This window comes from Ambystoma mexicanum, chromosome 4p (assembly GCF_040938575.1).
Source record: "Ambystoma mexicanum isolate Mex_15411 chromosome 4p, UKY_AmexF1_1, whole genome shotgun sequence".
In the NCBI taxonomy this organism is placed as follows: domain Eukaryota; kingdom Metazoa; phylum Chordata; class Amphibia; order Caudata; family Ambystomatidae; genus Ambystoma; species Ambystoma mexicanum.
In genome coordinates this window covers 579,707,060-579,723,245 of record NC_090927.1, presented here as the reverse complement: position 1 = coordinate 579,723,245, position 16,186 = coordinate 579,707,060, and the positions used below count along the sequence as shown (strand labels likewise).

General features: G+C 45.0%; 1 protein-coding gene across 1 annotated transcript in view; it reads left to right on the top strand.

The window, feature by feature from the left end:
• The first annotated feature begins 15,194 nt into the window (after positions 1–15,194).
• Positions 15,195–16,186, top strand: part of ELOVL5 (ELOVL fatty acid elongase 5) — a 374,080-nt gene continuing 373,088 nt past the window's right edge. Inside the window, exon 1 of the mRNA XM_069606129.1 lies at positions 15,195–15,393. The gene's annotated coding sequence lies outside the window, so the exon portion shown is untranslated. The remainder of the gene's footprint in view (positions 15,394–16,186) is intronic.

The following is a 16,186-nucleotide window of genomic DNA, read 5'->3' as shown; positions in this document are numbered from 1 at the left end:
CAATGTATGCGCCCATGGCGCAGGCATGGCAAAATGGTCCACCTATAAGGTGGGCATTTTCAAACATTTCTCCTCACACAGAAACCCACAGGAGGCCCGAAAGGCTGCCTAAATGTACAATGTGAGGCGGATCAGGCGCCTAGGAAGTTTGTGCAAGAGTTGAAGCAGGCATTTGCCCAGGCTTCCTGGCGGGTGAACACCAACAGTAGGGAGTCCATAACTACATATTTCCATGTCCTCCCCAAATATATCATGACTGAGTTGGTGCATGCTTTTTATGAGGACAGGACCCTGGATTGGGTAATTAAACAGGCCACCAGGATCTATAAGGTCCAAAAGCCTGTTCATAGTAGACATACCGCCAATACCCCCAAACCATCTAACACCCCTGCTGCTGGACCTGAAGTCAGGGGGCCTAAAAGTAATACTCCTGCCAACAAGCAAAATGGAAGGCAGAAGGGACCCCACAACCTGGTACAATCGAACGGTAGCCAGGCAGGGGCCCAGAACAATGATCTCTCTGACCCTGCCACCTATATGAGCTCTAGGTACAAGGGTACTAAACCAATACTGGGGTATGTATGCATGCCCCCGGCTCAAGGGGGGAACCAATCAGGTAAGTACTGCCCCAAATTACTTCACATCTAGTCTAACTGCAAGACATAAATCAGTTTTAGAAAATTGGTTAGCAGAGTTTGCTAATTAAAATTGTATTTATTAGCAAACAAACCCAATTGGTTAGCAAAGTTGAACTAATATTTTTAGTGTCACCAGAAGTTATTTGTGGAATACAACAGTCTTGTGTACCGCTGAAGTAACATTAGCGAGATGAGTCAGGCCTTGCAAATTCTTTAAAATTCCAAGAGACCTGCGGGTCAAGTAACTAATAAGTTTACCTACTCTACCTACTCGACCTAAGAGATATTGCACTCGACCCATGGCAACGGATGAAAACAAAATGAAATTTGCTTTCTGTAAAATGATGCACGTTAACACAAACCCACTTTGTTTGGCACACTAATGGCACACAGAGGCCAGCCATGCACAGTGAAACGTTTGACATTTAAGGTTTCAGACCCCCATTGCGAATGGTACTCACCCCTCATAAAATCTACCCGACTATTCGAGTGGGCAAAAAGACTATGAGCCCTGAATCTGTGTCTGTAACATGTAAAAGGTTAGCTGCATGAATGGACACAAATAAATAACTATGATAAAAAGGCCCTGAAAACAGTTTGGCCAGCTCTTTCCTGTAGGTGCTAGTATATAATTTAATCATAATTAGTACCAAGCGAGAGTCAACCAGAATGTAAAACACATTCTGATTGGCTCTCGCCGGGGCATTACCCAGCCGAGAATCTCTCGGCTGGGATTCCGCAACTTTGTCCACACGTGGCAGCCCCTCAGCCAATGAGGAGGCTCAAAGCAGGGCCCTCCCCGCTCTGAGCCTCCACGCGGCTGGAGGCTGCCATCGTCCCCCACCGGGGATTCAGGTATGTTTGTTTTTTTTCTCTTTCCCCTCCCACCATTCCCACCCTTCCAACCCCACTTCTGTTCCCAGAGCGTCCGCTCTCGATGGTCTCCGTTTTCCCTTCCCCAGTGGCCATTTTCTTTGTCATTTTTTTGTTCTGTTCTGAAACGCTGCAGCGTTTCAGGACAGAAAAATATGCTTTTAGTACCCCGGTCTTGCGGGCCGGGGTACTAATAGGAATATGCCCCTCGGCGTGGGGGCATTACCGAGTCTGGTAATGCCCAGGGCCGTTCGTTAAGGCCCTCACTTCGCTTGGCCCTATAACTATGTGCCCCGGGGCATTACCAGACTCGGTAATGCCTCTGCAGCTTTAGGGCATATTGCTTAATTATAGAGCATAGCGAGCTCGGGAGGCTAACTACAGTGTAATATATATGTCAATTTACAGGGTGGATGCAACTATTGATCACTACTTTGCACCAACATCTAGTTAGCTTTCTGTATTCATTATGTAAGAGGAAAGTAAGAAACTAAGCAGAGTGGGTGGCGTAACAGCCAGAGAACTGGGCAAACTAGGGGAATATTGTAGTTTACGGCCATCTCGCTTTAAGGGTAGCTGGTATAAAGCACAGGGAAATAAGGTAGAATGTCAGGGAGTATGGGATCATATCATGGGTTGAGCTCCAGTTGCACAGATGCATGGAACCAGCAAGTTACAGAACTAGGTTTGCCATCAAACGCATGTGTGATCATGTACATTTTCAAAAGTCTTCACTCGTCAATATAATGCATCTTCACCAACAAAAAAAAATATAGTGTGAAACTATGAGATTTAAACACTAACCTAACATCACTGTAAAGCATGGAGGTGATGCACTGTTTTACAGTATCAATACTGTCATTGTGCATCATGTAAATTACATTAATTTTTAGGAATGGAATTAATTGCATGACTGTCTTTTAAAAAAAAAAGATAACACATACTGGTCTTTGCCGGACAGAATATAGGTATCTTGATAAAAGTATAATCCCAGTTACTTCTGGTTTGCAATTATTTGAAAAAGGAATTCTTGCCTAGCACTCCCACACAGGCCTTTGGTACTTAAAAGTGGATGGGGTGATTACTGCTGCACTCTCTCTCGCCATTAGCCACTTTGGAAATACAGTGAACAGAGACAAGAGGTCGAAGGTAGCACTGGCCGTGGGCAAGAGGGGATTGCAGGGTGAGCTGTGCTTTCATTGAACAGGATGACTTAAATAGCTAGCTTTGCTACACATGTGTCAATTTGATTGTTAAACCTACAGAATTGCATAGCAAATTGCTATGCGACACTGTTTATTTTATAACTTGAACCTTTCAAAAAATATATGATTTATTCAAATCTGCATTTGGCCAATGCATGTCTGACCCCGGGGTCGTTCCGCGGGGGGAATCTAGCCTGCAGCACAAACGAAAATATAAAACAAAATAGAATAACTGCATTACTGTGACTGCTACTTTACGCACAACCTATCGGTTTGGCTCTTAAATTGGTCACTCAATCCCAAGGCCCAGGACCCTGTAGAGATGCTCATTCCCACTTGGGTTTCATCAGTCCTCTGAACTCCCCCACTCCAGACCAAGTACGAATTAAGCCAGCAGCACTCCGTCTGTTCTCTCTGGCAACTGGTCTTGATTGATTGATTGATAGTTCATTTTTATAGCGCCTATACACAGTGTGTTTCAAAGTGCTTCAAAGTAGGGAGGGAACAGGGGAGAATACAGTACATTCTTACAAGTCCTTGATACATTTAAGAATATGAAATGAACTACCGTACTCGGCCTGGCGACATTTCAGATAGTGCAAGAGCTTCAACAAGGAAAGGGAGGTAAGGGGTAGTGGGAAGGAGGGTGAGACAGACAAGGGGATATATAACGGTGTTATAACTGTTTTGATTTTGAGCATTACTTTCTTAGCTACCTTGCATAATTACAATGTTTTCATCCTGAAATGTTTCCTGCTTGGATTACCAGATGACAACCTACATTGTTCTAACAATGAGACAGACAAGTGGCTACCTTACTAGGCCTGATGACAATTGTGGTAGTGCCGTAATTTTACAAGAGGTGAATGGGGGAGAGGGGACAGGGAGAAGGAGAAGAACAAAACAAGCAACTATCGTACTAGGCCTGACGATATTTCAGATAGTGCTGGAGGGGGAGGAAGAAACAAGTGGGGGAGGGAGAAGACAGACAAGTTGCTATCATACAGGTTGATGACACTAATGATAGAGTAAGAGCTTCACAATGATAAGGAGTGGAGGGGGAGAGGGAATGAGGGAGAGACAGACAAGCGGCTACCTTACTAGGCCTGATGACAATTGTGATAGTGCTGGAATTTTACAAGAGGTGAAGGTGGGGGGTCTTGTATGTTATACCAACCCAGGTCCTCTGTTCTGGGAACTAGCATGAACAGAGGTCCACCAATTCCAGTGGAGTGATCAATAATGTCACATTTGGCTTTGACCCTAATTTTTTTATTTTCCCAATTCAGGTACCATACGTATTCTGGAACTTATTTCATTTGTGGGGACAAGGATTACCCCTGGCTGCCCATTAATTGGGGAGGGTGTTGTTACATGGAGTATGTTCTGCCTGCAGTGGGTCATACTCCTATGTTCCCAGCTCAGCCCTGCCCCAGGAGAAGCACTGCCTAGGAAGATTTTATTGCTGGTGTAGGATATCTCATACCAGCCCTTGGGATTAAGCTAAACAAGACCACCTTACCCAATTGTTACGGTTGGTAGAAGATATTACAAATGCCACAAATCCTTGACATTATTATCCTGAGAACAAGTAGCCATACGAACTATGTTGCTTCAGAACCGCATGGCTTTAGACATTGTTATAGCCTCACAAGGAGGCATCTGCGCAATTGTGAAGAATGAGTGCTGCACTTACTTACCCAGTTACACAAGTAATATTACAGATATTGCTACCCACATTCGCCATACTGTAAACCTCCTTCACACCAGTCCGGATGCTTCTTGCATATTTGGGTCTTGGATTGTGGGTCTTATGGTCAGATTTTACTCATTGCTATAGTCATGATTTTAAGTCTGTCTTGCCTGATCATGGCTTCTAAATGTCTTTATTATCGAGCATGCACAACCTGCTCTGAAGTCTCTCAGACTGCTCAAGTACTTTAATGTCATGCCACTGAAGAAATACTATGCTATGACATGCCTGGATGGGATGCCTGTTCCCCTAAAGATGTTTGTTATGTGACTCGGTTGACGGTTTCATATGGGGGAGATTGTGGGAAGGATTTGGATTTGAAAATTGTATGTACTCCCCTAGCATACTGCTGCATCATAATATTGAGTAGGCGCTGCAAACTGCCATGTTTAAACACTGTTTTTTGCTTATGCGAGGTGAGGCTTTAGGCTATACTATGCATGGCTTTGCTCGCCTTCACATCCCTTACTTCTCATGTGTTTCCTTTTTGGCATATGTAAGCGTGTTTTAGCCTCCCGCTTTCTTGGGAAAAGTGGCTTTAGCAGACGGAAGTCATCATACTGTAAGCATGCTCGCCTGCCTCAGACCATGTGTGACCATTTGAGGAGTACATTCAGCTCAACTAAATGTATCATGTTATGCTGTCCTCCCTGATAACACTGTCTAAAACGTAAGAATGCAGCTGGCATCAAAGACTTGTATAGTGGGGCTTTGTTCCCTGCTTGTAACGTTATTTCAATATGATTCCTTGCCCTGTCTGGATCACCCCTTCCATTGAAATGCATGTGTTCCTTTGGATATAAAAGAATGGTGCACGGAGGGAGGGGAAGTCTCACTTGCGTCAAAGTCTCATACTAATATCGGTTTGTTTTTTGTTCTTTGCTTGCTTTTTACTGATAAATTGTTCACCAATCCACCGGAATAAACAGTGGTCAATGTATACAATCAAGATGAGCGAAGGAGCACTGCCAGTCAAAGGGTCAGTCCAGTTCCAGAAACTGCAAGGCAGATAATGTGCTCCACCAATGGAAGCTTTGTAGAAGAGATGATTGGGAGAGTAAAAGCTTCCGCATGACTGAGCCCCATGGTACTTACAAGAAGGATGGATTGGATCCAGCAAACAGAGAACTGCATCAACCGCAGAATGCTTAACCAAGAGGTGGGGAGCGACAACTTTCCGTTAACCAACATCACAGAGATTTTTTTTTAAGAGTTTTATTGGTTTCAAGCAAACATACAAAGTAAGCAAAAAGAAACCTTTAACAATTTCATTACATTCCTTATAAAAAGAATATGATTACGTCATATTCCCATATCATTTGCCAAACAAAAGAAAATCCCAAGAACATCCTGAGCAGAAGTCATTTTCGGAATCCCACCGGATTTCGCAAAAAAAGAGAATTTAAAAATAAAAAAAAACACCAACCCTAGGCAATGCTATCATGCTAATAAAAGGTAAAGAAATACAATAAAAAGAGAGAAAGTCACTTCCTAAAGAAAAACAAAGAGAAATGCTTACATCTGTTACCTCAATGTGTCTTTCCCCCTCTTAAAATGAGCTCCACAAATTTCATAGTAACCAGTGTAAACCCCACTCTTTCTCCCAGTAAAACCAATTCCCACCAATTTTCTGCTGCTAGCGACCTTGTTTTACTTAGTTGAAGCTGAGTTCAATTAATACCCTACAGGAGGTAGCTAAATGAACTGGCGATTCCACCTGTTTTTTACCCTTACACTATCTACAGCAGGCATCATCCACTTTTACTTGATGTCTCTTTAATTGGACTTCTGTTGTTGGCATGATGTTCAACGACATCTTGGCAAAAGGTCTCTAAAATATGCCGAAGGGAACTTCTGCAGGTACTTCAGTACATTATTCAGCACTTTCCTCTCTTTCCACCAACCATAACTCGCTGAATCCCTATCTCTTGCTTCAATGGTGGCAAGCCAATCTGCCTTTTCCAATTTGTCTTTTGGCAGTAAATTTAGGAGTCTCAAACCCCTGCCCCAAAAGTGGCCCTCCATTAGAGCTTGTACTTTCCAAGTAAGGTTTAGTGAGGTTTCTGCACCATATGTTAGCACTTGGACCACCTTCTGTTTATAGAAGGTGGTTACTGGACTTTTTCAATGTATCCCTTAAATATGCATCTTGGCCACTTTCATTCAAGTTCTTACTTATCATGGTCCGCAAGTATACAATGGATTCAACATGTTCTAGGGGTTGAGCATCTACCTTTCACCCAAAGGTCTCCTTCCTTATCCTACCTGCAGACGTTATAGTCAACCCCTTTGATTTCTTTACATTTATTTTCATGCTCTTTTGTTCTTAGGTAATCATTAAATGCATCAAGTCTTCGCTGAAGACCTATGGCAGTCAGGTCCAAGAAGAAGCTATGGTACCTCAAAGTTGTTCAACTTGGGGGGAAGGCTCTAATGTCTGTCTGGGATTTACCCAGGTCCGATATATACAGGCTGAATAACAGTGGCGCTAAAGTGCATCCCTGCTTCAGCCCACAGAAGGTATAGATCTTCCACAGCAAGGTCCCATTAGACGTTAACCTTACTTGAATCGATGTCCCAGTGTAGAGTGATTGTATGGCCTCTAACACATCAGACAGGTACTTCCAACTCCTCAATTTGGCCCACAATTGTTGCCTGTCTACCCCATCAAAAGCCTGTTATAGGTCTATAAATGCAATGTAAATACAGGATTTAGACTCGACCGCCTTCTGTTTCAACAGATTAAGGATAAACAGATTGAGGGGTGTCCCTACGCCCTTCATACACCCAGACTGCAATGGATCTAATCTACCATTACTGATAGCCCAGGTATTCAGGTCGTTCAGTACAAATGAAGCAAAAAGCTTCCTCAATGAATCAAGGAGGGCGATCGGGTGGTAGTTCTTCCATTTGCCTCTATCACCCTTCTGGAAGATCAGGACTACTAAGGCCTCTCTCCAAGAGCAGGGCACCTGTTTGTTTATCATGACTTTCTTAGATAATGCTACCATTAGAATAGCCCAGGTGGTTGATGTTTGCTTTTAAGATGTAATTTGAGAGGCCATCTGGGCCAGCAGCCCTGGAAGAACTGAGCTTAGTCAGCATGTTCCTGGCATCTAACAAATCAAATTCAGAGTACCAGCCCTTTCCCATAGTGGGCCCATTGGTTACAGACCTCCCCTCTCCTTTGGCAAAAAGTGTTGAGTAGGGGCTAACCCAACTCTCTTCGGTTACCTGCCCCATTCTGTGGATTTCCCTAAAATTGCTACGATTATTTATTAAGTCCCACATGTACCTAGGATTCATCCCACAGACAGCATTCAACATCTTTTTGCCTTCATTTTGCATTCTCAGCGCTTTTGTGGCCTTTAATCGATTTTCATAAGTTTGTCTACATCTCAATCTTTCCCACATCCTGGGACCTTTCTCACGCTTCAGCCTCTTGACCTCCTTTCTAAAGTCTTTCCTTACTCTTACTAACTTCTGGTCATATGTGTGTTTGGGTGTTATAATGGTGTTCCCTCTCTTGTCAACCACTTGGTCAAAGGCTTTCCAAAATCCACACGTATTCTACTAATTCAGGGTTTCAAGCAGTTGCATGAACGTATTGGCTCGGAAGAGTGGCTACTTCACTTTATTTTATCTTTAGGCTATTTTTCCCCCAAGCGAGATCAACTGCAGGAATTTTTTCCCTTTCAAATGTGAGGTAAGGGCGCTCATTACGACCCTGGCATTAAGGGGTTAACGGTGCCGTAAAAGCTGTCGGCGCCGTTAAACCCTTAACTCCTGATTACAAGGTCCCTTTGCGGCTCCCGACCTTAATGGCTGGTCTGGACCAGCCGTTAAAGTAGGGACCCGCAGAGGGACTTTCGAGGTAATTACGGTACCGCAATTACGGTACCGTAATTACGCCTGCCCCAGTACCATTGAGCCCTATGGGGCAAAAATGGGAATGGGGAAGGGCCAATGGTAAATGGGGAATTACCGCGCCGCCAACCTTGGAATGGGGTGGTAATTCCCCATTTACCATTGGCGGAATCGGTAAGTTACCGGCGTTAACCATGGCGCTATTAGCGCCATTGGTTAACGCCGGAGTCGTCATGAGGGCCAAGGTAACCTAAGTGTGGTGGCCAAAAGGTTATGGTCACTTCAAACCTCTCGACACTTTCCCCAATGCCTCTAGAAACAAAGCAATAGTCAAGGCAGGCACTTTGGGATCCATTCCCCCACATGTCCGCCCCAGGTCGGTCACCCTCTGTCTGACCATTTAGCATACATAATTCCTGAATCCCCATTTCACAAAGCCATTTTCTTGCCCCCTCCCCTCCAATTGCGATATTGATAGGGGCACACAATCCCTAGACAATAATCGTATGTTGAGATCTCTGCAGATCACAATCTGCGGGTTCACACATTCCATCCGGATTTCATCCACCAAAGCCATAATTGACTTGGTGAACTCCTCAAAGGGGAATTTGTTGACACTATGGTAAACATTAATCAGCAGGAGGTTGGGGTTGCTAGGCACAGGCTGCCTACCCAACTTTAGTATTTGCACGTAGGGATTTAGGATAAGATGGTCGTATATCACAAAACCCTATCTACCTTAATCAGGTTTAACAAATCAGAAAAGTGGCGGCCCAGCTCCCCCTTACAAGCAGGATTGAGGAATGTTTCATACCCCTCGCACGAGGGTTTGGACCTCAACCACGTCTCCTGGAGACATATAATGTCATAAAGCCCCAAAACCTTCGATTCCTCTGCAAACATAAATTTAAACCCTCGAAAATTCCAAGATCCTATCCGGGTTTTATCTTGGGACCAATATTCAGCAGTATAACTAGAGTTTGGCTTTGCCAGTGCACCCGCTAACCAATTCTATTTATTTGTTTCAGCTTGATTCCGGCCCGACTATTGGAGGTTAATTTATTATCTTTCTTTTGTAGACAGTTTGCACTATGGAAGGTTTCCCTTCCCCTCTTACCCTGTCCTTCAATCGACTCAAGGGTGTAGTGAGCTTTTTCCTTTTAACTTCTGCACAGTTCCCAATGATAGACAAATCCTCGTAGTATTCGCCAAGTTCGTAACCAAAAGGTAATAGTTTCTTACAGTGTTCCAATAAGGCCTCTTTGATTGGGTGTGATTCCAGGAGAAAGATAACCCAGTCGTTCCTTTTTTCAGATACAAATTCCACCACCCGAATGTCCTCAGTTGTTATGTAGCTTAAGGCCGGAATATATTTTAATAGCTTCAATACATTACACCTATTCAGTATTGGAGATTCCAGGCCAGATACAATTCTTTCCAGACAAACTTTCGGAACATTAGTCCACAACTGGGGGCCAGAATTTTCTGCACCATCATCTTTTCCCCCTCTTGGCAGACTTTTGGAATTTGCTTTCAGAAAGGTTATGTGAGGCTTGTGTTTACCATGTGTCTGTTGGACCCCACTCAACCCCAAAGCCAGCCGCTTTTCCTCCCGGGTTTGGAAAATCGAGCATGTTGGATTTGAGGACAGTTTCATACTTTTATCTCTCACTGGTACACAACTCTTGGGCATCAAATTAGAGATAGTTTGTGCTTCTTGCCTCTCAATCTCAATGCAATATTCCCTGCTCATGTGGTTCCATTCCTCATCCTCTTCTCTATCTTGAATCTCTGTGAGGTCACTCAAACATCCTTCTGAAGACGAGTCTCTCCCCTTTGACTCATTCTGTACATTTAGAGCCAAAGCCGGGGATTGGAGACCTTCTCCTGCAGTTGTATCCTTTGGTATTGTTAGTTCAATTCGGGGCCTCTTTGATGTTTGATTGGCTTCCTCTCGTAAGGGAGTTTTTATGTTGCGCAGGAACGCTCTTGAACCATTCGATTTGCGTTTTGGGGCCTGTTTTGTTTTTTTCTCCTGCGGCCATTGGTCTTTTTTTCTTTTTCTTCTTCCTCCCTCCTGATCACACTGGGTCACAGGTTTGAATTTTAAAAAGGTGTTAGCTTAGCTAGCCGCAGCTTCCGTCATCGGCCCATCTATTGCCAAATCTCTTTCTGTATTTTGCCTTGGGTTAGGGGCCTCAGAAGGGGCAACACCCCGGGCAATTAGCGGTGGTGGATTTTTTTCAGCACTATGATACTGCTTTTCCAATGAGATCGCATCCATTTGCCATCTTCAATAATGGCTTCCATCAAGGCCGTTTTTTGTCAGTTGTCGATCGCCTAGCGAGATCGCAAAGACGGGCCTGCCATTGGGTGGATGTTTCAGCTTCGGTGTCAAGCCTCACTTCTACCTTACTGATAAAGGCTTCAAGACTTGCCATTTTAGTATGGGCCATGGCAATCAAGGTCGCCTGATCCTGTAGTGTGCAGTTAATTTTTTCATAAAGTTTGCAAAACGGAGCCGTCGATATAGTAAACTCGGCTATCACTATGTTTTGCATGTCGGCCAAATCCTCTCTGATTGTCGAGATTCCACTGTAGCAGCCTTCTTCACCTTCACTGTAGTGGGACTGTTGGTTCGAATCCGATGAAGTTGAACTATATCGAGCTTCTGGGGACTCTTGTGGCTGCTCCTCCTATTCTAGGCTTTGACTTCTAGCCCGGCTCCTCTCCATGCTTTTACCAATGTCCATTACTCTAAGCCTATTTTCAGATTTGGCCGAGGCAATGGGTTCAATGTGGACATGTATTTCCATCTCACTTGGAATCATCTGACCCAGATGCATCTTCGCATTTACCCACCATGTTTTCCTCTTCACCCCCAGCTCCATATGGGACGAAATGGTAGCAGGAGTTTCCATCTCAGAGAGCATTTGATCGTCACTTAGAGCTTCAGAATGATCTCTTATGGATGAAAGGCTTTTCCTCCTATGCATGTTGATTTTTTCAGTAAGGACAGAAAGATCTATTGCTAACTGTGCCGCTAGTTCAGAGTTTCGACGTTCAACGGTTTTTCCCATGTTTGGGGCTCCTTCATTATTTGCAATCCTCCCTTCCTGCCGGATTTCATATGACAGCTGTTGGTTTATTTCCACATGTTGACCGGTGGAGCTTTCTCCTGCCGGCAGAAGATTATGGCCAGGCGCCATTACATTGGGGCAGGAAACCCACGACATTTTCCGAGTTGGCCTACCAGCACCAACACTCTCCTCTTCAAGTGGAGATAAGGATTCTCTTTGCGGCGATGGATTTAAATCCATAATTGCTTTTTTCAACTTCCCCTCGACATCCAAACCCCCCCCCCCCATTTGGGGCTTCGATAAGCACCGCCGGATCATTGAGCAGTGTGTCATTGCATACATCTCGGGTGCCCAGCGGACATAGATCTTCCATGCTGGGCCACACATTTTCTCCACTAATTCGCCCTGCTCCAACTAGAGATCTGGTTTGAGCCAAAGGGATTTTGTTGGCTGGAGAGCTTGTGGGAGTAGAACAAGGTGCACTAGAGGAGAGTCAGATCGAGTTTGGGGGACTTTTCGGATTTTGTGTTTCTTTTCGCCAGCTCGCCTCACAGCCCTCTCAAGGACTGCAAAGACTCCAGCACCTCTGCAGTAGATCCACGGGACGCTCCGTGTTGTGATGCAGGTTTTAAACAGAAACTCCACCTCCAACAAACGATAGCCAGCAAGGGAAGACTTTGTTCTCCAAAGATCAGAGATTATGCTGTCACTATGAGAAACCAACGTGTTTTTAAAGATAGACATCACCAGTACTTTTCATGTTTTTTCTCACTTTCGCCCGAATGGCAACTTTACCAAATGCATTTCTGGCAAATTTTGCACCTCTTTATTCTACCCAGATTGTAAGTATGGGTAAGGTATATAAAGGGGGGGTGCTGGAAGAGTGGTTACGGGGGTATCCCCTGCTTTCTGTGGTAATAACAAAAGAGAAAAAACAGCAAAAAAATGGCAAAGTTGCCATTCAACAAAAAATGTATGCTGTGTGTAGATATAGAATTAAGGTGGCAAGTGACTTTTTCATGACTGGCTAGTAGCTTGCAACTTGAATGTTTGACATGCGACGATGGCAGTTGATTGCATTGTGTATGGATTGAGGTGGTACTGATGCAAAGTGGGAAGGGAAGAATGTACACAGTAGATAAGCATTTGCATCAAAAGCATTGACGGAAATAGAAAACCACTGTTCGGTCATTCAGAGAGAAATGCTAATGTGCACATATGCGGCCTACCACTGCCAGACACACGTGTGGCAAAGGAGTTTCAAACTCTGGACGAACTGCAAACCATTGGTACACATATTGGGACCAAGGAATTCTGTGAATGAAACACCCAGACTAGCGCGTCTAGCATAAAAATGCAAGAGTACAGCTTTGGGACTGAGCATATATCATGGTGGCAGGATTGGCAGATGGGCTGTGTATTGAGGTTGCTAGTCAAGAAAGAAACGGATAACCGTATTTGAAGGGAGAATGTGCGGTAGTCATGATAACCAATAGAAGCAGTCCATAAGACTGGCCAGTAACTCTAGAAGAGAAGCGCCAAGAGCAACAAGGGCACACCATACTGCAAAAGGTTATAGAATTCTCAGAAAATGGATGGCCCAGATAAAAGGTAATTCCCAAAAGAAATACTAAATGACTGGAAATGATTATCTGAAATGTTACCCGTGGTCTGGTGATTGGAGGGGACATGATGATAGCCACTAATAGGCTCAGAGGGAAATTCATATATTTGGGGCGCGAACCACACACAGGAACCATCCTGTCAAAGCATATGGTATGAGAAGAGTGCCGGTAGACCTTGATAGACTGTGAAATAGAGAGAGAAGTAGGATATTGCAGTGTATTCCATGAAGGAGACAAGAGACTGATGTCAAGACCCACCCGCTCATGAATGTAGCCTGGCAGGATGAGCCATGGGCTCAAGTGAGAGTTGACTTTATTGATCCCCTGGAGTACCTGCCAGAGGAACCTAGGTATGCTACAATTCTAGTGGACTGCACGTCGAAATGGATAGAGATTAAGTTTGTAAGGGAAATCATAAACAAGACAACCCTAACATTCTTTGATTAAATATTCCGTAGAGAGGGAATCAAGAGTACCCGTTGCCAGACCATGGAGTTCAATTCGGATCTGGAGAAATTAGAAGATACGTAGAATGAAACTGCATAAGACAGGAGAACCCTACAACCCACAAAGAAAGGGTCAATTGGAAAGAATGAAATAGTATATTAAGGGAAAAGTGCAAGCCAAAACTGCAATTGGCTGGGCTGCGAGGAGGAAGCTCTCAAACGAATAGCTGTTCAGAGCCACAGCAAATAGTGTGACAAAAGTATCTCCTTTCTACATGAGTAAAAGACAGGCACGCCAAACTAAACTGCATGGACAGGAAGCATGAACAGAGTTCAAGAAACAGACACGGAGAAGATTAGAGAAAAAAACCTGGCCTCCAGCGGAAAAGGAACATTCATGACAATGGTAAAACTAGGAGAACACACGACATACAGGGAGGTGATTTGATCAAAGTGAAACTGCCACATAAAGACAAAGTGACATTCTCGCGTGCTACCACCAAAATAAGCAAGGAAAGAACATTGCATAAAGACCACAGACGGAAGGAAATGGAACATGGAAAGAGTAGCACTATATCTGCTTTGGGTGGAAAGAAACTCTAAGGTGCAGGACGCCATAAGTGGTAATGAAAGTTGCAGAAACTATGTCAGGGGGGTTAATGAAGAACCTGTAAAGAACATGAAGGGGTCAAAAACGATTGCGTGTGGAAGCATAGGGGAAAGCATCAACAAAGGCCAAGGTGAAGTGAGAGTTGTAAGGGAGAAAGCTTCTGAGGCGGAGGAGAGTAAAAAGACAATGAGATCCAATCGAGAGAGAAGAGCTACAAACCTGTTGGACTTATATTTGCTTTATAAGGGGTAATGCTGAGTGGTTGCCAGAACACGTGAATAGAGGTTCCTGCAAGCACAACCTTGCTGGACTCATTCATTGAATGTGGAGAACCCCCTATGCACACAATTTTACATGCCAACCCTCCCTGTTTAGGCGGGAGACTCCCGACTGTTTAGTGAAAACTATAGATATTTTTCATGTTCTCCCGCCTTTAATCATTCGATCCCCAGTGTATTCTTATGGGGAAATTTCTCCTGATTTCCCTGACGAAATCGTCCTCCCAGGTACGTCGAAATGTTGGCATGAATGCAATTAAGAACGCATAAATGTGTTTAGAAAAATGCCCCTGACCTATTTCTAATGTGTGAGTACAGTTCTGTTTTTAGTTAAGTATTAAATAACTGCCACATACACTGTAGGAATACACTTGCAGAAGTGTCCCTTTGAAACCCGATGAAATACGTTAGCGATGCAAATTTAAGGGCAAGGGACTAGCTTCTGAAGGGGACCAGGTTGTAGGTTCCCATACTGCGTGTCATTTAAGGGCTTGGCCACTGATACATGATCCAGGGAAATGTCTCATCTTCAGGTAGTACCAGATGTGTTCTAGAAATCACCGCCCACTGTCTCCCTTCTGTCGTCTATCGAGTATTAGAAAGGATCAAGAATTCTGCAAAACTATGGCCTCGCCGTTGCCGGGGCCTTCGGGGGAAGGCCCAGGTTCCGTAACCGCTTCTTGCTGCCCTGTTCCCTTCCGACCCCCGCCTGTCCTCTCGCAACGTCCCACCCAGCCTCAACCAATCGCCTTTTGGCCGGCGCTCGCACTGCGAGTCACGCGGCGCCGCTAGCGCGCGGCCCATTGGAGCGCCGCTGGAAGGAGGGCGCGGTGTCGCGCGTGATTGACAGCCTCGCTGGCAACCTCTCCTCGCGGCGGTAGCGGCAAGGGAGAGGAGGAAGTGCAGCTGGGAGAGAGGCGCTGCCAGCCGCGAGCCGCTCTAACGGGACCGCTCCCTCCTCTCAGCCCCTGCGCCGCGCTCCTCGCTTCGATTCTACTCTGTTTCCTGCTGCTACCCGGTAGGTGCCACTGGTTGCTGCAGGGATGAGGGGCGCGGTGCTGTGCCCGCGTTTCCCCCTTTGAACCGGATGCCGATAGCGCCCTGCAGATGGGTAATGAGGCGCGCGCATAGTAGGAGCTATGCTTTGCTCGGCTGGATTGCCTGGGCAGCGATGGGCAATTGATTGCTTCGCTAAGGCAATGTGCCGCGTTCCCCGTGGGAAGTCATCCAAACAACATTTAAATAAACTGATTTTTAGTATGTGCTGTACAGAAATATATTTTTGTGGGCGTGGTGCAAAACAGGTGCAGGGCTGTGGTGGGGGCACTTTTGTTGCCCCATTTGCTGTTGAAAGAGCAGTGCTGAAATGTGATCTTCGTTACTTTTTCCTAGCCACGGTCTTGGCTGCTCACTCAGCACTTGCACTTTGACTCCTGCGCCGGCCCGTGCAGTGATGTGGTAAGGTTATGCACACCCCAGCCCAAATCTCTGCCCAAGGACTATGGGCTAAGTCTTTGGTCCACACCAAGGTCCCCGACCCATTTTATTAGATAACCCAGGCCCACTGGATGCAGGTCTGCCACCTCCAGTGGCTTGAACATTACACCCACCCTTTTATTTTTTGGTACTTACTCTGTTGTCATTCCAGGTATTACGCCCGTCTAAGCCCACTCGAACTCCCCTCCAATATTTGAGTTTGTACGGAGATTGCTTGTTGGATTAACAGTGCCCACCAAGAATATATGGTGTGTGTGTTTTTTTTTTTAAAGGTAGCCCTGAGTATCATAATCTGACCAGTATATACGTAATTT